The sequence below is a fragment of the Helianthus annuus genome, chromosome 10, assembly GCF_002127325.2.
Source record: "Helianthus annuus cultivar XRQ/B chromosome 10, HanXRQr2.0-SUNRISE, whole genome shotgun sequence".
In the NCBI taxonomy this organism is placed as follows: Eukaryota; Viridiplantae; Streptophyta; class Magnoliopsida; order Asterales; family Asteraceae; genus Helianthus; species Helianthus annuus.
The window spans coordinates 126,150,821-126,165,690 of NC_035442.2; the positions used below are offsets into that span (position 1 = coordinate 126,150,821).

Sequence of the window (14,870 nt, forward strand, 5' to 3'; positions counted from 1 at the left end):
ATAATATTACAAATTACAAATTTGTTTCATTTGTCAAACTTTAATGTGTGTTATCGAAAATAAGTATTTTATTTCAATACATAGTATTTAAAAAACAATAATAGTAACCCTTTTGGTCATGTTCCTTTCTTTTTCTTCATCGACTTCACTTGTATTACCTTGTTGTGAAGTAACATCCTTTTTATTATTCCTCTTTAACTATGTACTCTCACCCACAGGGACGGATCTAGCCCATATTTGTGAGTTCCTAGGAACCCAGCCTGTTTGGAAAAATTGAAAAAAAATAGTGAGAATCTTATAGAATTTAGAAAAAATTAGTGAGAATTAAAGAGAATTTAGCAAAAGAAACCAATTGGAATAAAATACTGAATCCGCCACAGCTCACCCATGATTAAAACCACAATAGCTAAAAAATGTTGAAAGGGCATCGGAAATCAGTTATATATGTCAACGGTCTTTTAGACTTCTCAGAAAGCCGTGATTTTGTGCAAGAATATGATGAAACGCATGTTCTTGACATTAATAACCACAATAGCATTAACAATTTTGGTTATAGCGTATCTTTATAAGACTCAAACTATTGGAACACCAAGGTGTCTATTTGCACACTATAGGGTTTACATACGCTGCGTATAGGTATATACGCAACTTATAAGGTTGCATAAAAAATATAAGTTTTCTATTTAAAAAAATATAACTTTTGTATTTTAAATAAATAAAAAAGTAAGTATTTCTTACAAACTTTTTTATATAGCATTTGTATAGGTGTAGTATAGGTCACGTATTGACCTCGTATAAACATATAAGTGTGATATCGTATCGTATAGTGTAGTATAGGTCCCGTATAAGTGTAGTATCGTATAATATAGGTCTCGTATAGGCCTCATATATAACTATAGATGTAGTATCGTATGCATATACAAGACTTATAAGGGACCTAAACGAGACTTATACTACACTATATGATATGATACCATATGACATAATACGATATGATACTATTGGATACCATACAACACCCGTATAGGCATAGGTGTAGTATAGGTCCCTTATAAGACTATAGGTGTAGCTTAAGTCCCGTATAGGCCTCTAGGCACATATACATAACCTATAGGGAACCTATACGAGACTTATACTATACACTATACAATAGGATACAATGCATTACGATACGATACGATATTATAGGATACCATACAACACCTTATAAGCCTATAGGTGTAGTATAGGTCATTTATAGGCCTATAGGTGTGGTTTATGTCCCGTATAGGCCTATAGGCACATACAAAACCTATAGAGAACCTATACGAAACTGATACTATACACTATACGATATAATACTATACGATACGATACTATATGATACCATACAACACCCGTATAGGCCTATAGGTGTAGTATAGGTCCCGCATTGGCCTATAGGTGTGGTTTAGGTTCCGTATAGGCCTATAGGTGTACTATAGGTCCTTTATAGGTCAATAGGTGTACTATAGGTCCTGTATAAGCCTATAGACATATACAACACCTATATGGGACCTATACGATACTTATACTACATTATTCAATACGATAAGATATGAAACTATACTACACCTATAGGCCAATACCAGACTTATACAACACTATACGATACGATACTACATCCACAGGCCTATACGAGGTGTATACTGTATGATATCATACTTAAAAATGTATTTCTAAAGTACTTATTATAGAATTTTACTAGAACGATAACTAATGTATAAAATTGTTTCCTAAAGAAAACACCTTGTATATACACTGCGTATAGGCCTATACGCGGCATATATAAAAGGTCAAAAATACAATTTTACCATAGGATTGGGGTAAAAAAACCACCTTTTATATGTGTTGCGTATAGGTCTATATGCGGCGTATATAAGGGGTTAAAAAGACAATTTTAGCCCTGGTTTCGGCTGCGTATAACCCCTAATCCAGAGGTAAAATTGTCTCTTTTACCATACGGTAAGCATAGCCCTATATGTGGCGTATATACATGACTTATAATACACATATAGGCCTATACGGGACCTAACCCATGCCTATATGCCTATACGGGACCTATACTACACCTATAGGCCTATACGGGTGTTGTATGGTATCCTATAGTATCGTACTGTATTGTAGTATCGTATAGTATAGGTCACATATAGGCCTCCTAAAGAACTATAGATTTAGTATCGTATCGTATAGCGTAGTATAACTTAAGTCACGTATAGTATAGTATAGTGTAGTGTAGTGTAGTGTAGTGTAGTGTAGTGTAGTGTAGTGTAGTGTAGTGTAGTGTAGTGTAGTGTAGTGTAGTGTAGTGTAGTGTAGTGTAGTGTAGTGTAGTGTAGTGTAGTGTAGTGTAGTGTAGTGTAGTGTAGTGTAGTGTAGTGTAGTGTAGTGTAGTGTAGTGTAGTGTAGTGTAGTGTAGTGTAGTGTAGTGTAGTGTAGTGTAGTGTAGTGTAGTGTAGTGTAGGATAGCGTAGTGTAGTATCCGGGATCTAAACTACACATATTGTCAGTCTTATACGATACTTATGCTAGACCTATAGGCCTACGTAGGACCTATACTACATCCATAGGCCTATACAAGACCTATAAACCAATACGGGACCTATACAAGACTTATACTATACCATATGATACCATACTATACCATACTACACCTATAGGCCTATCCGAGATGATACTACACATATATGCCTATACATGACTTATACTACACTATACGATACGATATTCTATTACATGTATAGGCTTATACGAGAATAATACTACACTATATGATACGATACTACATCCATAGGCCTATACGAGACTTATATTATATTATACGATAGAATATTTAACAATGTTTTTTTTATTTATGAATTATTTTTTAAACAAGTTAGAATAAAAATTAGTATTAAAGAATTATTTACGTATTATAAAAGTTTGCTAAAACGATAAATAATCTATTACAATGTTTCTTAAAAAAAGAAAAAAAGTGACAAATTCCCACATCGTGTCAGAGATTCTCTTGGAAATTACAAAAGGTGGCTATATGCAGCGTATAGACCTATACGCGGCGTATATTAAGCTAGGTTTGGTGTGCAAATAGGCATTTTGGTCTGCAAATATGTACACCCCTTAATAAAAGTAACACTGGTTTCCCTAACTAGGAGAGTGATATTTGCCTTTGGATAACTATTTCCGATATATAAAGATCACGTTTTCTAAAAAAAAGTAAGTAAAATGATTTTTTGAATTTACTTTTGTAAGAGGATGACATCACGGGCTACAAATAAGTTTCTCCTTTGTTGACTACTCATTTCTCGGAACATACAGTTTAACATTCTATGTCGTTATTCCAAAATTTTGGACGAAGAAACGAGGTTCATCATGGAGGTTGGGTTAGTGGGGTATCTTGGAGGTTGGGTTAGTGGGGTATAGATATAGGTGGGAGAAATAGAGAGAGAGAGAGACAGACAGAGAGAGTAGGAGAGGTGGAGAGAGATCATTGTGACACTAGAGAGCTATGGCAGATAGCAAGAATTTATGTTTAAAGACAAGAAATAAGTTTTCTTGAAAGAGTGTGATTACATGATTATGTCATTTTGAAAAATTTTCAGAGATAGGGTTTGCCGCCCGTGAGAGGGGGACATTACCTAGACTTTTTATAACTTTAGTTCAAATAAACATAACACAATCATGCAATTACTTCTCAATTGATTTTATGTTAAGAGAAGGTTATTCATATATATATATATATATATATATATATATATATATATATATATATAGGAGAAGGATCCGTTAGGAACCACCCTTTATTGCGAGAACCAATGTGAACACAACCAAAAATACCTAAAAATAGCTAAAAAACACAAAAAAAAAAATTTAACATTTTTTATAAAAAAATCGCTACTTTTAGCAGTCAAAAAAATATTTTTTTGAAAAAAAATATTTTGAAAAAAAAATATTTTTTTGGCTACTAAAAGTAGCGATTTTATTGTAAAAAATATTAAAAAAAAATTGTGTGTGTGCTTTTTTTATTTTTTATTTTTAGATTTTTTTAGGTTTTTTGGGGTTTAGTTTTTAGCATTTTAGCTTGGGGGGGGGAGGGTAGGTTTTTTTTTTGGGGGTGGGGGGGGTGGGGGTTAGGTGTTTTTAAGTTTTTTAGCTATTTTAGGTTGTGTTCACATTGGTTCTCGCGGTTCTCGCAATAAAGGTGGTTATCGCATTAACCTTACCCTATATATATATATATATATATATATATATATATATATATATATATATATATATATATAGAAACGGGATCAGAAGAAAACGCTCAAAAGTGTGAGAACGGTGAGAACGCTTCCAGGCCTAACACGTGTCACGCCGCTTAGAGAAATGCGGAGGGGCTTTTTTGTCTTTTCATATTTCTTTTTTATTAACGCGTGTCCCTTCATCTTTCCATTTTTTTGGCGTTTATTAAATACGCGGCGTTTTTATTGTTTTTAGATCAGAATTGTAGTTAATATTTTGGCATTTTAAGAATTGTTTTGGCGTTTTTATTGATTTTTAGATCAGGATGCAGGCTTTTAATATAAAAAACATCAGTAATTTTCTTGATTTTATTATATTAAGTGTTTTGCCATTTAGGATACAGGTCTATAATGGGACAGGCAATTTTGGCGTTTTGAAAGGATAAATAATTTTCAATTTTCCATGTAGTGGCATTAATATAACTATAATGTTTTCTGCAGTAAATGATACCTTCTCTTTATTTTACTGTTTCTTTCAATTTTTCATCTGTCTATTAGTGTTAATTTTTCCAGTAATACTTTGTTTGCGTTTTTGGCGTTTTATATAGCAACCTCGTACTTTGCTAGCATTCGTTCTCACAGTTTTCAAACTATCAGGCGTTTTGTTATTTGTAGTTTTTAACGTTTTATATCCAATTTATTTTTAATTAGCAGAGAATTAGATGATAAACAACAAAGAATTACATAACAAACAATAAAAAATGAAAAAAAATAAAACTTATAATCTAATTTCTCATTCAAATCTTCACTGTCAGCAGCCTCTTCTACTTTAACATTTTTGGCGTTTTGAACCTGTTTTTGAATGCCTTATGTAGATCCTTATTTTCCTACATAACGGTCGTCTTTAGAAGATGCTTATTTTGTGTGGCATCCTTTATGGTGGGTGGATATATACTTGTTTGATGACATGTTGAAGACCAACGCCTGCTCTAATGTATTGATCCATTCATGCCATCCATATATCCATCAAGAACAAAGTGACATGATGTCATATCAGTGTGATCAGTCTCTTTGTCTTGAATATTTGTCCATCTCATTCAGCAAAAGATTATAGAGATACCCAACTCAGAGAAGAATCCATTCGGTGAATCATCATTCAGATCAATACTCAATATAGAAGAATCGAGGGTCTGCATATGTGGCTTTTTTAAATATTTTTTTTTTGGTGTTTATAAAGTGAATGGTTTCTAGGGAATATGGCGTTTGTTTCTGGTTTTGTGATAAGTTGTTTGTGCAGAGAAGTCTCTCTTTATAGGATGTTTTTGGCGCGTAGTTTAGGCGGTATTTTATTTATAATAAATGATATTAATAAAGTAGCCGTCTTTTCAGTTTACTGTGTATTTTTACTGTTTTTTTGTTTAGCTTTTCAGGTTTGGCGTTTTTTAATGGGTTTAAGTAGTTTTTGGCGTTTTTTCCATTTTTAGCTTTTTTTTAATTAATACTTCTGCAAATTACTTTCATTATACTTTGGGAGTTTTTGGCGTTTTTACTCCATTTATGGCGTTTTTGATATGCATTATGACTGTTTTGGCGTTTAATTAAGATAATTTATTTTTTTTATTCTAATTTGAAAAATACATTGCAAACAACAGAAAAAGAAAATTAAAAAATTAAAATAAAAACAAATCATCTTCCAAATCTTCACTGTCATCAGTCTGTTCCACTACTAGAAAATGAGCCTAATGCAACTTTTTAGATGCAACTCTTTTCAATAATGTTGCATTTGACTTTAATGCAACATAGTTCAACATAAAGGTTGCACTAAAAGGTCTAATGTAACCTTTTTAATAAAAAGTTGCAAAATTTTATCAAAATTGCAACCTTTTGATTCAAAAGTTGCAAAATTTACTTAAAATTGCAACTTTTTCTTGAAAAGTTGCATATTTTATGGGATAAAGCCACCTTAAACTATGTAAAAAATAAAATAATGAAAAAGAAATCTTGTTGGTTATGCAAGTGGGTCCCCTTCTTTTTTTCCTCTCACGTCTGCTAAAGGACTGGCGAGCATACAATGACTCCCTTCAATAACACCTAGGAGATGGTTTGAGACGCCATTGGGGTGATGTGGCGAGGGGCTTTATCCCACACCGAGCAACCTAAAAGTTATCATGACCATGGTCTAATTTGGTTAAAAATGTTAATCGTGATCAAACAAGTTTAATCATACTTAAATATTGTCAATCATGGTGAGTTTGGTTGAAACTTTCAATAATAAAGTATACAATTGGAACTTACGAGAATATAAATAAAGAATTATATATATTGATTTCGAGGGACGATAAATAGTAATTTTAATTTTATAATAATATATAGTTTTTTTATTATTTAATATATTATAATATTTTATTATTATATTTACTTTTAATAACATATTTTCTTTTTTTTAAACATATATTTCTTTTACCTTACATATATTAATTTATCGATTAATTTGACGTTTATAAGTTTTTCTAAAACTTAAGTACGTAGTTGTGCTTGATTTTTTCCCCGACATTCTGTTATAAGTTTTGTTAAAACGAGGTTATACTCAAAATAAAGTATTTATTTAGTATTATAAAACGGTACGATGATAAACTAAATCGTTCTAATTGTTTGACTTTCTAAACAACATGCTTTATTTTCAAATCACGTTTATTTTACATTATCATTTGTTCGGTTTTATCGCAACGCACGATATAAAGAAACTAGTATAAATTATTTATTAATTTTTTTGACAGTTATAACTAATATAAATCATCATTATACAATCACATTTTATAATTATTTTAATTTCCCACCCAAAATCTAAATAGTTGCCCCAAAATTTTAGATTTCCCTCTAAGATTTCACAATGAACATTCATCTCTCCCATTCCCACCCCAATCGCTCTGAGATTTCACAATCAACATTCATCTCTCCCATTACCCACCCCAATCGCTATTCTTTCGCTGAAACTGCTAGATCGTCTCCTCTTATCGATTCCCACTACTACGCCCCTAATGAGTCGCAACTGAGTGACCGACGACCACCATTGCACCACCAGATGATCTGTCATCGCCGCTCGTACCTTCTCACTCAGCTCCTCTTCGCTTCACTTCAGCCCCGGAAGGTATATTGGTTTCTCTTCGACCAGTTTTGCTTCAATCACAATTAAGGTTTTAATTAAAACATTGAATTTTGAATTTTTTTTTGGGGGCATATGTGTGTTGGAGGGGATATCTTATGTTAGGAGGATTTATAATATCTTTTACAGAAGAAACACTAACTTAAGGTATATCACTCATCATCCAGTTACATTCTAATTTTGTAAAATGGGTGCATTCTGTTATAGATTTGTTGTTTGTAATTGAGTCATGTGTGTGATTAATGATCGGTTTGGGGACTTGGGTTTGATTTAAATTTTGTGAACTAGAGTTCTGTGGCAAAGCCAGAGAATCTCTCTGATGGTACATTGAATTTGATGATTTGGTAGTGTATCATTTGTAGTAAGAACGGGGTAAGTTCTTGTAACATTTCATTTGTTTTGACTTATATTTGTTGATCAAATAATTTTCACTGATTGGAATCTGGAAACTTCTGTGCTTTGGCTGCTTGCTTACTCTTATCTTTCATTACAATTTATACCATATTTATGTTCTTTTTGTCTGCAGATCGTAATACTGACCTAATTTCTGGTGATCCAAAGGAAGACCGAACAGAGGAGTGGTTCAATCGCTAGTGATTGAAGGGAAGACCTAGTTTCCTTAGATGGATAGAAGGGTTAAGAGCAATTCAATCGCAGTTTCAACCCACCTTCAATCCTAGGTCAGTAAAAATAAAATGATTGTGTTCAATTGATCAACAATATGCGACTATGCGTTTGTGTGCAACGAATGGACAATATGAGTGACGGTTTTGATTCTACTGACGCTGCAAAAGATATGTACTATCATTATTGTTACTCTTTATCTGTTTTGTGGTGGGTCATACCTTCCATTGTATTGTATATAATTCAAACTTATCAAATGCTCATACCTTCCATTGTATTGTAAATAATACCTTTGTTCAAGCTTATTCTGATAATAATAACACACGTACTGTTTCTTTGTATGAAGGTTTATACATGTAAAAGTGAATCTGTACTAGCTGCACACATTCCATTCTCCAACGCAAGGTATACATTCTACAAGGAAATGGAAATCCCGCGTACGTTTGAGGAAATAAAAAATACATTGTTGATTCTAATGGAAAAGGTAATTTTGATCTTTTTCGATATCTCCCACTTGAAAGTTGATATATTTTAAAAAAAAGTTGGATAATATATTAAATATCTGACAAATATGAGTTTCATCCTCCAGTATCTTTTGGCCATAAGAAATCAACCCTTTTGGACTCTTCGAAAGAAAATGCAACAAACAAATTGTTGAAGTTATCTAAACAGTTTGAGTTCTGCTTATATGAGCTTGGCATTTGGTTAGCAGCAAAGGTATGTTATTTTTTTGTACTTCTACTTTTAATCTATGCAGTTAATACAGTAAAAAATAGGATATCGGTCCGATATTTGAGATATAGGTTATCGCGGTGGGATATTGGTACTTTTAATATCATGTAGAATTTATATATATAGCAATTTAACACTAACAATTCAGTATACTCTCCTACCATTAACAAATTAACCTTTTGCAACTTGCAAAACGCTAACAATTGTAGCAAGTAGGAAATTATTAAGACATAAAAGAATTAACATTTAACACTAACTATTAACAATTAAGACTTAAAATACTAATAGCAGCAATAAGAAGAAAGACGAATGGTAGAACTAAGAAGAAAGGTACTCATATCATGAAAATCGGTGATATGTCGGTCAATATCGCCGATAATATCGGTACTGATATTTGACACCGATATTTTACATGCGGACTGATAACCGATATATCGGTGATATATCACCGATATTAACTGCATAGCTTTTAACCGAGTGATCAACTCTTGAAGCATGGTTTTCACGTACATGTAGAAGAAATCTGATGATACTTGTAACTCTTAATCCATATAGTTAAGCATGTAATCAAGCAAAAGTATATTTATTCATTATACAGGCCGTAGAAGCCCATTCATGTGAACCAATGATCTTTACACTTGGGGGACGCCTAATGTTCGTGGTGAGGCGATTGCTATAGATTTCTGTAAAGACGTCCACAACACTCACTCATCTTACATACCTCCTGGTAAATTAAAACCTTGTTTATTTGAAAATTTTGTACAACATAATTAGTATTTAACATTTTAACTTCTAAATTTGTTGATGTCTAGGCTGGTTGGTTCATCATATAAATAAAGAAAGTGTGCTGAGCCATGGCTTCCTTGCAACAAAAGTTGTGTGTTTAATTGAATCACTTGCTGAAGTAGGTTTGTGCTAAATTGTGCATTTCGTGTTTTATTCTTAGTTTGAGTTCAAAACTATTTTGTAAAAAATGGACTTTTTTGTAGGCATGTCAATGACATGAGATGCATAATCTTCGTTGAGAGGGTGATTTCAGCAATTGTACTCAAAACCTTGTTGTGTGAGCTATACAGCTGGCAATCACTCTGTGATGCAGTCACAGAGCCGTGGTGCTCAAAATAAGATCGTTGATGAGTTTCACAAAGGCACTGTATGTCTTTATATTTTTCATATCATTGTTAATGTTATAATGTCATGAAACACTGGGCAGATTGCACGAAATTCACGGGGTTGTGTTTAGTCTAAACAGGTCAGGTCAGTTTCAGGTTGAACCCGCAAACCCGTTTAGCTAAACGGGTCAGGTTTGGGTCAACCCAGTCGGGTTGGCGGGTTGACCATTTATATTATATTAAAAATGGGTCGAACGGGTCGTGTTTGGGTCAGCCTATGAATATTCGGGTCGTGTTTGAGTTCATATATATATATATGAGGCGATTTTTGGGTTCGGGTCGGGTTGAACACGTCAACCCGCGAATACGAGCCGTTTCGCACCTGTTGTTTTGGAACCCTTTTTTGGTTTGGCGTGAAATAGAAACCAACTGACAATTTATTACAAATTGTAGCAACCAACCTCATTTTAGCCTATATAAAACGTCAGAAGCATATATACTTAGAGGAACAAAATTAATAAAAAAGTAAATTTAGAAAACTAAGTAAAAATTAGAAAGAAATGTTTTTGTGTAAAAAATTATTAAAGGTCAAATCAGATGCAATGTGGCATGCACATGCAGCATAAATTGACAGATAGTCAAATGTTGACTTTTTTTAGGTCAATATCATTGTTTCAACATCCATTCTTTAAGAAGGTTTGGATGTTCAGAGCTGCAATCTTGTTATTAGATTCGACCTTCCGACAACAGTTTGTAGCTTCATCCAATCTCGAGGCCGTGCTCGGATGAGGAACTCGGATTTTTTATCTTTGCTTAGTGATCATTACATACAATTTTTATTTGTTCTTCACATCAACACCAACATCTTTTTTGCAGTTCTAATGGCAAACAAATGCAAGAAAAATCAAAGTGTACAAAGTGAAGTCAATAAGTATGGGAAAGTATACTATTTATACTTCAACATATTAAAAAGGATACCACTTGAATACCAGATCTGGGATTAAAAAGGATTGCAAATTTGTTCTAGACAATTTATTTATGACTAATATTTTCTATTTAGAGTTTTCTATTAGCTAAGTCGTTTATATTAATGTGTATCCAGAATCGTTGTTCACATGTTAAGGAAATGTGCATGTCTCAAAAAAGCATGCACACAGCCGACCCAAAAAATTTTGCTAGAATTCGCGAAGAAGTGAAGAGATGGTAATACGCCTTTATTTTGCTCGTGGTTTGTGTTTTTTACTGTTCAAGATGCTGATTCTTCTATTGATGTATGTTACCATTAATGCAGAGAAATGATGACTCAAACAAGGAATTACATAGTTAAACCAAAATGTTTGAAGGTGCTCCTACAAGGGCCAAGGGGTGAGCATACGATGACACGGCGATTTGTAAGTTCTTTTTAGTTTTTCGTTTTGAGAATTTTGTATGACGCATCCTGTATGGGTTGACTTTTAAAAAGCCAGTTGCTTGTTATTGTTTTACGTTGTTTTCAACAAGCAACTTGTATTGATGGTTTATTGAATGATGTTTTTATAAAATCTTTTCTTATTTTCTTTTGTAGGAACAATTGAAGAACTTCAAACCTCCAGGAGATGGAAGTGCTTTGGTTGATGATTTTACAGACCGCTACCTTTGATTTATGGCGGATGTGTTCCTAAAATAATGATGAAAAAATGGATGGTGGCGTGGAATCATACATAATTTCGGGTGGGTTTATGGAATCATTCAACGCGAGTCTTGAAGTTGAAAGAACACAACAATGCGAAAAGAAGTTGAAAGGGCCATCACATGAAAAAAAAAACCTAAGCTAGAAGCTATATAGAAAGATTATGACAAACAACAAGCTAACTTTGAAGTTATGATGCGAAGTATTATGGAAAAACTACCTAATGGAGTATTATAGGATCTTAGAGATGATTAGGAGGTTTTCGTTACTTTTTATCATTGTACTTCACAACTTTATTATGATTACATTGTTCTTTTGATTTTGGACACATGTTATATTACGATATAAGATTATCTTATATAATTATGTTATTATTATGTTGGTGTTTTTAAAATACTAGTGCATACTAATAGAAATTTTAGTATTTCGAATAATAATGCTATAGAGTTGCATTTGACTTTAAAAAGGTTGCATTTGAGTTTAACAAAGGTTGCATTTTAGTGTAGCAAATGTTGCATATGAGGTAATGGGGGGGGGGGGGATAATGCACGGTCCTCCCAACCGCCGGAGTGATCTCACTCCGGGAGCCGCTACCCGACCAAGCTAGCTCCGCGATGACTTCCCCATTCCGAGTTCTTACTCTGGGCGACATATGTCACTCCCAAGACTCGAACCCAGTACCTCTGGGAAGAGGTGGGTGTCGGTGGCCAACTGGGCTACCGCAGTTGGTTCATATGAGGTAATAAAGGTTGCACTTGAGTATTAGAAAAGTTGCATTTAAAATTAAAAAAAGTTGCATTAGCATGTAAAAAGGTTGCATCACAAAAAGGTTGCATTTGAATAATAAATGTAACTCATTAAAAAAAAGTTGCATTATCTAATAAAAAGGTTGCATTAGGTCTAATGCAACTTCACCTAATGCAGCCCTTGATAAAAGGTTGCATTAGGCCTAAGGCAACCTTTTCAAGGCCTAATGCAACACTTTCTTAGGGTTGCATTAGCTTTATTTTCTTGTCGCTGGTGGTTTGGCTTAGCCATGCTTGTGTTTTTGTGGCCGTTTGGAAAGACAAAATGACATGAGTTTTTTTTAGAATATGTATCTTTAAACAACTCAGTAGTGTCATTCGTCTTTTTCATGCCATTAAAATATTCATCAAGAACAAAACACAAAAAAATGACATAAGTCTGACCCCAGCATCTGTTTGTTTATGATTTGTCCATCTCATGCAGCAAAATGTTATTTTAGTCACAGCACCTCATGGAAGAATGCATTATCTGACACTTTGGCGTAGAACGATATTTTGAATATACAAAAAACGATATTTGGCATTTTTGGCGTTTTACGGAGGAAATAGTGTATCTGAAAGAACTGTCGATCTTTTGGAATCTTTTGATGTTTGAGTGTTTTTGGCATTTTCTAAGATGAATGGTATATAGTAGAAAATATGGCGTTTTTGAGTAGTTGTGTTTGATGTTTTGGGGATTTTGGCGTTTGTAAGTTGAATGGTATATAGTAGAAAATATGGCGTTTTAGGTCCTGGGGGATGTGTTTTTTATGTCTTGGACGGTTTTTGTTTATATAGCGATGTGATTTGGTCCGTATTGGCGTTTTATTAATCATAATGGCGTTTTGGTATAGAGGTGTAAAGACGCTTTTACCCTTAATGAGGCGCGTCCACGTAATAAAATTGATGTTATTTACGAAAACGCCACCGCGCCAATCTAGTCCATAGATTGTTTTAATCTGACGATCCATAAGCGTTCTCACCGTTCTCACACTTTCTATCGTTTTCTTCAAATCTTGACCCTATATATACTTACATTATATATATAGGGGAAGGATGTATAGAAAACCCACTTTAATTTAGAAAACCCGGGAAACTCAAAGCTCCCGATGTTTTTTTTTTTTTAAATTTACACATGTTATATACATGTTTTTAAGGGTTTTGGGCAAAAAAAAAATCAAAAAAGCGCCGAGTAGATATTTTAAAAAAAAAATAAACAAGTTTTGGTGTTACACATGTTACATTCATCTGACATATTTGTAACACGTGTTACACCAAAACTTATTTATTTTTTTTTAAAATATCTACTCGGCGCTTTTTTGATTTTTTTTTGCCCAAAACCCTTAAAAACATGTATATAACATTTGTAAATTTTTTCAAAAATAAAAAACATCGGGAGCTTTGAGTTTCCCGGGTCTTCTAAATTAAAGTGGGTTTTCTATAGATATATATATATATATATATATATATTAAAGATTCATAACACAATTTTCGCTTACTACACCTTAAATATGCTCATAAAGTAAAGGGTATTGAAATGTATGTCTGAGAAAATAATGAAACTTATCACACACAGGTTGCCATTGTCCGTCACCACCGCACTGCCAACAAAAGCCTTAACCAAAGCAAAGCTTTTTGAAACCATGCCATGACTGATGAGTTTAATGCTCTTATCGATATACTTAGGAGCTAGTGCATCGTCTTCATAGATTTCACTTGCATTACCTCCTTGTGGAGCAACGTCTTCTTTGTCATTCCTCTTCAACCACGTAGTCTTAACCCGATCAAAACTACAAATAGCTAAAAAAAATGCTGAAAGGGCGTCGGAAATCAGTTTTATTGGTGTCATACCCGACAACCATCGTCACCCAATGTTTTATATGTTAACGGTCTTTTAGACTTCTCAGAAAGTAGTGATTTTGTGCATGAATATTATGAAGCACATGATCTTGACATTAATAATCACAAAAGCATTAACACATTTGGTTATAATGTAACTGAATAAAGATAACACGGGTTTCCCTAACTAGGAGAGCGATATTTTCCTTTGGATAACTATATAAAGAACAATTATTTTTTCTACAATGAGTAAGTAAATGAATTTCTTGTATTTTATTTTGTACGAGGATGACGTCACGACCTCAAACAAGTTTCTCATTTTTTTGACTACTCATTTCTTGACACATACTGTTTAACATTCTATGTCGTTATTCCAAAATTTTGGACAAAAAAACAAGGTCGATCATGGAGGTTGGGTTAGTGGGGTATAGATAGAGGGCGGGAGAAAGAGATAATAAGAGGGGTGGAGAAAGATGATTGTGAGAGTAGAGAGCTATGGGAGATAGCAAGAGTTTGTCTTTAAAGACAAGAAATAAGTCTTTTTAGAAATAGTTTTCTAGAAAGAGTGTGGTTACATGATGGTGTGATTTTGAAAATTTTCCATGTATAGGGTTGCCGCACATGGGAGGGGGAATGCCACACCACAACCGATGGTGGAATCATCAGGGCACGGAAGCGAATCAAATTGTTCAAGAGAATCCATAACAA

General features: G+C 33.5%; 1 long non-coding RNA gene across 6 annotated transcripts; it reads left to right on the forward strand.

Annotated features, from left to right (window-relative positions):
* The first annotated feature begins 7,102 nt into the window (after window positions 1–7,102).
* Window positions 7,103–11,912, forward strand: LOC110884708. 6 transcript variants are annotated; one of them, XR_004869159.1, is made up of 11 exons: window positions 7,107–7,386; window positions 7,928–8,081; window positions 8,372–8,509; window positions 8,615–8,742; window positions 9,356–9,484; window positions 9,570–9,665; window positions 9,747–9,910; window positions 10,746–10,800; window positions 10,972–11,072; window positions 11,161–11,260; window positions 11,434–11,912. It is a non-coding gene; the product is annotated as an uncharacterized LOC110884708 (long non-coding RNA). The 6 variants fall into 6 exon arrangements; XR_004869158.1 differs by having other exon boundaries at window positions 7,103–7,386; window positions 9,747–10,800; XR_004869157.1 differs by having other exon boundaries at window positions 7,105–7,386; window positions 10,529–11,072.
* The last annotated feature ends 2,958 nt before the right edge of the window (window positions 11,913–14,870 follow it).